General features: G+C 27.2%; 1 protein-coding gene across 1 annotated transcript in view; it reads right to left on the bottom strand.

The window, feature by feature from the left end:
- The window catches only part of LOC124955081 (natterin-3-like), a 54,270-nt gene extending 47,409 nt beyond the window's left edge, over positions 1-6,861 (bottom strand). Inside the window, exons 1-4 of the mRNA XM_047508982.1 lie at positions 6,791-6,861; positions 5,576-5,695; positions 4,794-5,060; positions 4,008-4,633 (exon numbers count right to left, since the gene is read on the bottom strand). The gene's annotated coding sequence lies outside the window, so the exon portion shown is untranslated. The remainder of the gene's footprint in view (positions 1-4,007; positions 4,634-4,793; positions 5,061-5,575; positions 5,696-6,790) is intronic.
- Between the last annotated feature and the right edge of the window lie 424 nt (positions 6,862-7,285).

The raw sequence follows: 7,285 nt of genomic DNA, 5'->3' as shown, positions 1-7,285 counted from the left end.
CTTTCTCTCCCTCTAACCATATTCAAACGCTAGAGCTAGCTAACTCGCGCGATCATTTGATTTTCAAATGAAGAGGAAGCAAATTTATTGATCACTTCTCGAAATCGACGTACACTACATTTTATAACGCTTTATATCGTTATCGGCCATTATGACGTCACGTTCAAATACATCGATCATTCTCTCAATTAACAATCCGTGTCGCAATAATCGACGAAAGGTTTAAGTAGTATCTAACAAGAAGAAAGAAAAAAGAAAAAAAGAAAAAAAAGAAAAAAAAAAGAAGAAAAAAAAAAAGAAGGAAAGAAAGAAGGAAAAGAAAAAAAAAAGAAAGGAGAAGGAACGAAAGAAGAAAAGAAAGAGATTGAAATATTTTATAAATTAGAATATTTTTTTTCTTTTTCATTTCTCGAAACGTATAAATTAAAATATTTAAAAAGAAAGATTGTGCGTATGTGTATGTATGCGTGTGCGTGTGCGTGTGTGTGTGTGTGAGTGTGTGTGTGTGTGTGTGTGTACTACCTTCATAGATCACTTTCATAATTAACAGTTAAAAAATATTAAATCAAATCACATCGTTAATTATTTCGATCCTTTCGAAGATCGTCTTCGTATATATTTCTTACAAAAAAAAAAGAAAAAGAAAAAAAAAAGAGAGAAGAAGAAAAAAAAAATCAGTACTAAAAGAACGAATTCATAATTGACTTCTTAAAGAATTATCTCCAATTATCATTAACGTGAAATATCAGCGAAGAAAGGAGAACGAAAGGAGAACGAAAGAAAAAAAGAAAAAAAAAAAAAAAAAAAAAAAAAAAAAAAGAAAAGAAACAAAAACAAAAAAGAAACAGAAAAAAAAAAAAAGAAAAGAAGAGACAAGAACGGGAAATAAAAAGAAATAAATGTAAGATTAATTTCAATTTGATTTCACATGACTAAGTGAAAAGTTAACCACCTTCACTCCCTCTCTTTCTCTTTTTAACGTACTACCATCATAATATTAACGATTAGTAATATTTAGTGATCAAATTCGAGGGAGAGTGTTTTAATTAAATTCCGAAAAAAAAAAAGACAAAAGAAGAAAAAGAATATTAGTAAAGAGAATTCGCTGAGAAAATGACGAGAATAACAATGTGTATCCTTTTTCTTCTTTTCTTCCACCTACACAACAGTCTCTCTATCTCTATCTCTCTCTCTCTTTCTGTATCTATATATCTATTTATCTATCTATCTCTCTTTCACAACCACGAGGAAGTTTAAATTAATAAAGCAAGGCTTATGCGGGCCACCGGCCTTACGACGAACAGCCATTCGTATTTATAGATCGGCTCGCGAAGAAGCCAACAGTCGAGGAAGCTCTTTTCGTTTTCCTTTAATTACGCGTCTTCCGCATTTTCTCTCTCTCTCTCTCTCTCTTTCTCTCTCTTTCTCCCACCCTTTCTTTCCCTCTCTCTAACTCTTATCTATTACACATGGAGATAATGAAAAATCGATTCGTTTTTCTCGGTATTATTAATATCGAACAAATTTAAAATACTTATAAAATATATATATATATATTTTATTATATATTATAAAATTATATTATTTATATAATAACAATATCATTCATTAAAAGTAAATTGTACGAAAAGATTTCTTGCAAAATTTTTCCCACCTTTCTTTTTATTTATTTATTTATTTATTTATTTATTTATTTATTTATTTCTTCTCTGTTCTATTTCTTTTCTTTCTTTTTTTTTTTTTTTGGTGAACATTAAAATTGAAACGAATAAAAATAAACATAAAAAAAAAGCAAAAGAAATAAATAATAACAAAGAATAAAATCAAATATCGCGCATCTTTTAATATTCTCATTTTCTTACAATATTTGAACGAGTATAATGAAGTCGATGAACTATAAGAACTATACGACGATGATGATACAACGAAAATCTTCGCGTTTATTTTTTCTGGTAATCTTTTTTTTTTTTTTGTTTCTTTATTTATTATTACAATTGAAAAATAAAATCAATAAATCGAATAGAATTTATTAAAAAATATTCCTCCTTATTTTCAGATTTTCTTAAATTAAATCCAAAAGCTCGAAAGAATCGATTCAATATATCTTCCTTTTATCTATATACATATATATATATATATATACACACACACGTAGAAACGTTAGTACGCTATTAGTATATATCAATCGGTACTCGAACTATTCTATCTCTAAACCTTCTAAACTATCGTACCTCGTGTGTAATGTCAAGATGAAAAAGGACAAGTGTGAAAGAGAAAGAGACATGGAAAAATAATCATATAAACAGAACGCTTACACGTGCATGAGAAAGAGAGACAGACAGAGAGAAGAAGTGAGAGAGAGAGAGAGAGAGAGAGAGAGAGAGAGAGAAAGAGAGAAAGAGAATAGTGAATGTTTTAACATCTTCGTCTTCTCTCTTTCTCTCTCTCTCTCTCTCTCTCTCTCTCTCACTTTAATGATTTTAAGAGTACTACTACCAACATACATATATAGATATCGAAACGTATAAGAACATGATGGTTCTGACTTTGAGTGAATGATTAATATCAGATAAACTTAAAACTAATCATTTCAAATGACGTTCCATCATGTGCACGCATTATACGATAAACGTAACGAGATAATATTATAGAACCATACAGAAAGATATATATATATATATATATATATATATATATATATATATATATATATATTTAATCTTTATCTTCCTTCAGGCTAAAAAGACAACAGAATGTTAAGAGTGTTCATTTTACATATGTACGTATATATAATGAAACTTCAATGATTAATTATAATATTTAAAGATGAATACTTAAGTAATCAATGTTATTCTATTTCGACTATATTATATTATAATTAATTTTTTTTCGATGGAATTTTTTTCTACGTAAAAAAATTTATACGTAAGGGATTAATATAATTAATAAGATTCTATTCGAACGAAGATTATTATTATTATTATTATTATTATTATTATTATTATTATTATTATTCAATAATTTTATATTAGAAGAATATTAGATATGAATTATCGCAAATAATGATTTATTGGAGGATTAAAATATTATTTGATATTTATATTAATGATTTAAGATTAAGACGAAAAATAAAGATATAATTTGTATTTAAAAAAAAAAAAAAAAAAAAGAAAAAAAAAAAAGAAAAAAAGAATTAAATAAATCGTAGAAGTAATATCGTTCTCATTAGATCTCATCACACACAAATGTTTCCTAGATTTTAATAATCGACGAGAGATTAATAATTAACGTATTTAATCATAGTTACGTTCAATGAATATTCTTTTCGAATATTTGGAATACGATCGAATCGAAAATTCATCGATTCGATCAAAATATTATCCCATTCTATTAGGGATAAAATTGTATCGCAAAGATTATTATTTATTAATTATTTTCAAATTTCTAATATGCGCATCTAATCGTTAGAAATGATACAAACGTTCATATGCACGCGTACATTTATTTCAAATTTATCTTCAAACATTCGAACATTATATTGCGTTTAATATTAATTATATAAAATAAATTTCTTTTCTTTTTAATTTAATTTTATTTATTTATTTTCTTTAATCTCTCTTTTCATATTACTCAAATAAATGATATCAAAATAATAATTGCGGCTAGCGTTCAAATATTTTTTATTCTTTTGTTAATAATGCTCGTTATATATATGGATATATAATATCTTATATAATTTTTCAAATTTATTATATACGAATATATAATTTCCGTATATAAAACAACGTCATAGACAATTTTAAGGACTTATCGCTAATGAATAAATCCAAGAAGAATAAACCAAAAAAAAAAAAAAAAAAAAATATACATATATATATTAATAAGCAGTAAACCTTCCCACCCCTTTTTATCTCGTTCAATCGTTCTACACTATATTAAGTAGAAATAGATATTGAATATCAAAAATGAAAAAAAAAAATATATATATATATAATTCGTTCACTTACTACAATACTTTGAAGAAGTTCTCTGATGGCTCCAGAACACTCATTCCCACGACGTAGATCAAAATCGAGGATGGATGTATACGTAGGCGTTTGACAATGAAGTTGACAGACATAATGACGTTTGGTTGAAACTCATCTTCATTGATGCACTGACTCTAATTCGCGATAATTATTTATTAATTAATGAGAGACGATGGTCGGTCACTGAATTTAATACGCTCATCCTTTCTATTATTTAATTATTATCATTAAATATAATTAACAATAATTTACTGGTGAGACTGTTTAAAAAAAATACATATAATTATAATAATAATAATAATAAGAAAACTTGTATGTACGAAAAATATTGAACTCCTACGCAATTGACTGCATTGCGCGCAGTCGATTATAATTACACACAATGGTGGGTGTGGTGGTTCCTTAAAAATCATTTTAATCGCGATAACGCGAAATATATTATAATGACCAAACAACACTTGCTTCTACCTCGCGAGCCTTTCTTTTTTTTTTTTAATTTTCATTTCTTTATTTTTTTTTTTTTTTTTTTTTTTTCCCCCTTCTATTTAAACGAAACAACACACGATTTACTCGATTCTGCATCGCGCATGTATGCAACGACGTTACTGGAAATAAAAGGAAAAACATTGTTATCGGTATGATTGTTATAAAAACAACAAACGAACAAACAAACAAAATTAAAAACAAAAAAAAAAACAAAAAAAAAGTAATAAATCATACCAATTATAGAGGAAACTTTTTTATTAAAAATGTAATTTTACTCACTTTAAAGTCAACCTCGAAGTTTCCACGATGAGTATCCTCCGGGAACGTAACAAAAACACTGACTCTACCACTTCGCGAATTTATATATCTATTGACTGAAATTATAAAAAAAAAAAATAAAAAAAAAAAAAATAAAAAAAAAGTAAAAGAAAACAAAGAAATATAATAAACGAACAAGCACTGCTTCTACTGCACGATTTTCATTTCGATTTGAACGATCCAACACTCGATTTATTTCTTATCTCGCGACGCGATTATAATGATCATCTGAAACATAAAAATGAAGACATTATATAATTATTAATTATAACAAACATATATATATATATATATATTAGAGTGACCGGTAAGTAATGTCGCTTTCTTAAATTAAAATCAAACGAATAATATTTTCAACAAATTTTTATTTTTAATCACAATGAAATATCGATATGCGCAGAAACGGCATTACTTTCAGGTCCCTCCCTCCCTCCCCCCTAATATATCGTTAGATCCAATCGTTAATAAAAATTTTTTGAATATTTAAATAATCTATAAAGTATATTAATATCTTTTCTTATTTATAATATATGACGAACGTATTAGAATATTATAAAAATTGTAAGAACGCACGTACTTTATTACCTTTCTTTTTAGATGTTAACGATTGTTTCCATGATAAAAATTATATTACATATCATATAGTACGTATATATATATATATATATATATATATATATATACATATGTGTGTGTGTGAGTAAATATGTATTAAATACCTACGTCGTAGAAAATTGACTTACTTTTATACGTGAATAGGAAAAAGAACGTTCGCTTCGGAGAAACCTTTTGGCTTTTTCTTTGTCCTTTAACAAACACGTTTTAACAAGCTCTGTATACGTCCTTGGCCGAGGAATAATTTCCTGGAATTGCAAACAAAAATATGAGTCAACGATTATTTACATTCCGAATATTACCTTTCTCTCTCTCTCTCTCTCTCTCTCTCACACATTTACTCTCTTTCTCTCTGTCTTTTTGTTTCTTTCTCTTTCTCTCTCTCTCTCTCTCTCTCTTTCTGTATCATACAACACTCTCTGTCTCTCTTTCTCTCTTTCTCGTTTAATGCTTTAAAAAGAGATAGATTTCTTACCTATCCGTAATACATTAATAAACTGGTATATGTACACATGTATATACGTACCTATATATATATATATATATATATATATATATATCGTGCTATACTTTTTTCAATTCTTGGAATTCTTGGAGAAACCAGAAAAATGTGAGACTGCATTATATAAGAATTAAATTCTTTATGCTTATGTATTGTATATACGATTATGTATTTGTGCGTATGCGAGGGAAAGAGTAAAAAGAGAGAGAGAGAGAGAGAGAGAGAGAGAGAAAATGAGAAAAAAAGAAATAAAATTATTACATGTGTATAATACGTATATATATATGTGTGTGTGTATATAGCATAAAATTGATATATATATATATATATATATATATATATATGTCTATATGCGAGCATAGGTATATATATGCATTTATATGTACGTATATATGTAAAAAAAAAGAAAAAATGAAAAGGAAGAGATAGAGAATGAAAAAGAAACAAGAAAAAAAGATACATATATGTATATATGTATGTGATATATATGATACATAATATACATGTATATGAAAGAAAAGAAAAAACGTGATACAAAATTCGATCGATTAAAAAATTATTACTGATACTGTAATTACGAATAAATGGACGATCAGAAAAATATGAGAACTCGTGTTGGGATAAATAAAGTAGAAAATTTTGCAAAATGGAAAAGAAGAAAAAGGCAAGAAATGAAATAAGAATAATACGACGAAATAATATCATTTCTATTTTCAACGAAAATATCTCTTTAACCCGAGTCTGTCTCAACTTGAAAATAACACGTGTTAGAAAAGGCGTGTTTAACTATCGATTGATATATGGTACGATATTGTACGTTAGAAAATAATTCTTTAATTACCTGTAATTACGAGGAACGACGTAAATCCCGTACTAATCGCTTAACGTTCGACGATCCAAAATGGCGTTTATGTGAGAAGATACGGTCACGTGATTCGGCTCGCGCATGCGCTATAACAGTTTACCTATTTATTTCATACACGACGCGTATAATAAATCTTTAATACGATACGATTCGTCATAAATTTGATGGAGACAAAAAAAAAGAAAGAAAGAAAAAAGCAATAGTGATTTATCGATCGAAACTACGAGAATTATTAACCTTTATACGATACACATGTAAGTACGTACGTACGTACGTACGTACTTACGTAGAGAAAGAAAGTAATAAAATGTGAGAATAAAATATGGTTGAAATGGATACGCAGGGAGGATGTTCGACGACAGTAAGGTCTTAGATCGTTTTTTTTTTTTTTCTTCTTCATCTCATTTTCCACGAAACATCATTTCTTCGAAACGTCGTAAAGTGAATTACGAAAAACGAAAATAAATATCG

This window comes from Vespa velutina, chromosome 17, assembly GCF_912470025.1.
Source record: "Vespa velutina chromosome 17, iVesVel2.1, whole genome shotgun sequence".
NCBI lineage: Eukaryota > Metazoa > Arthropoda > Insecta > Hymenoptera > Vespidae > Vespa > Vespa velutina.
Note: the sequence above shows the minus strand (reverse complement) of the source record. Positions and strands in the feature narration are given on the sequence as shown.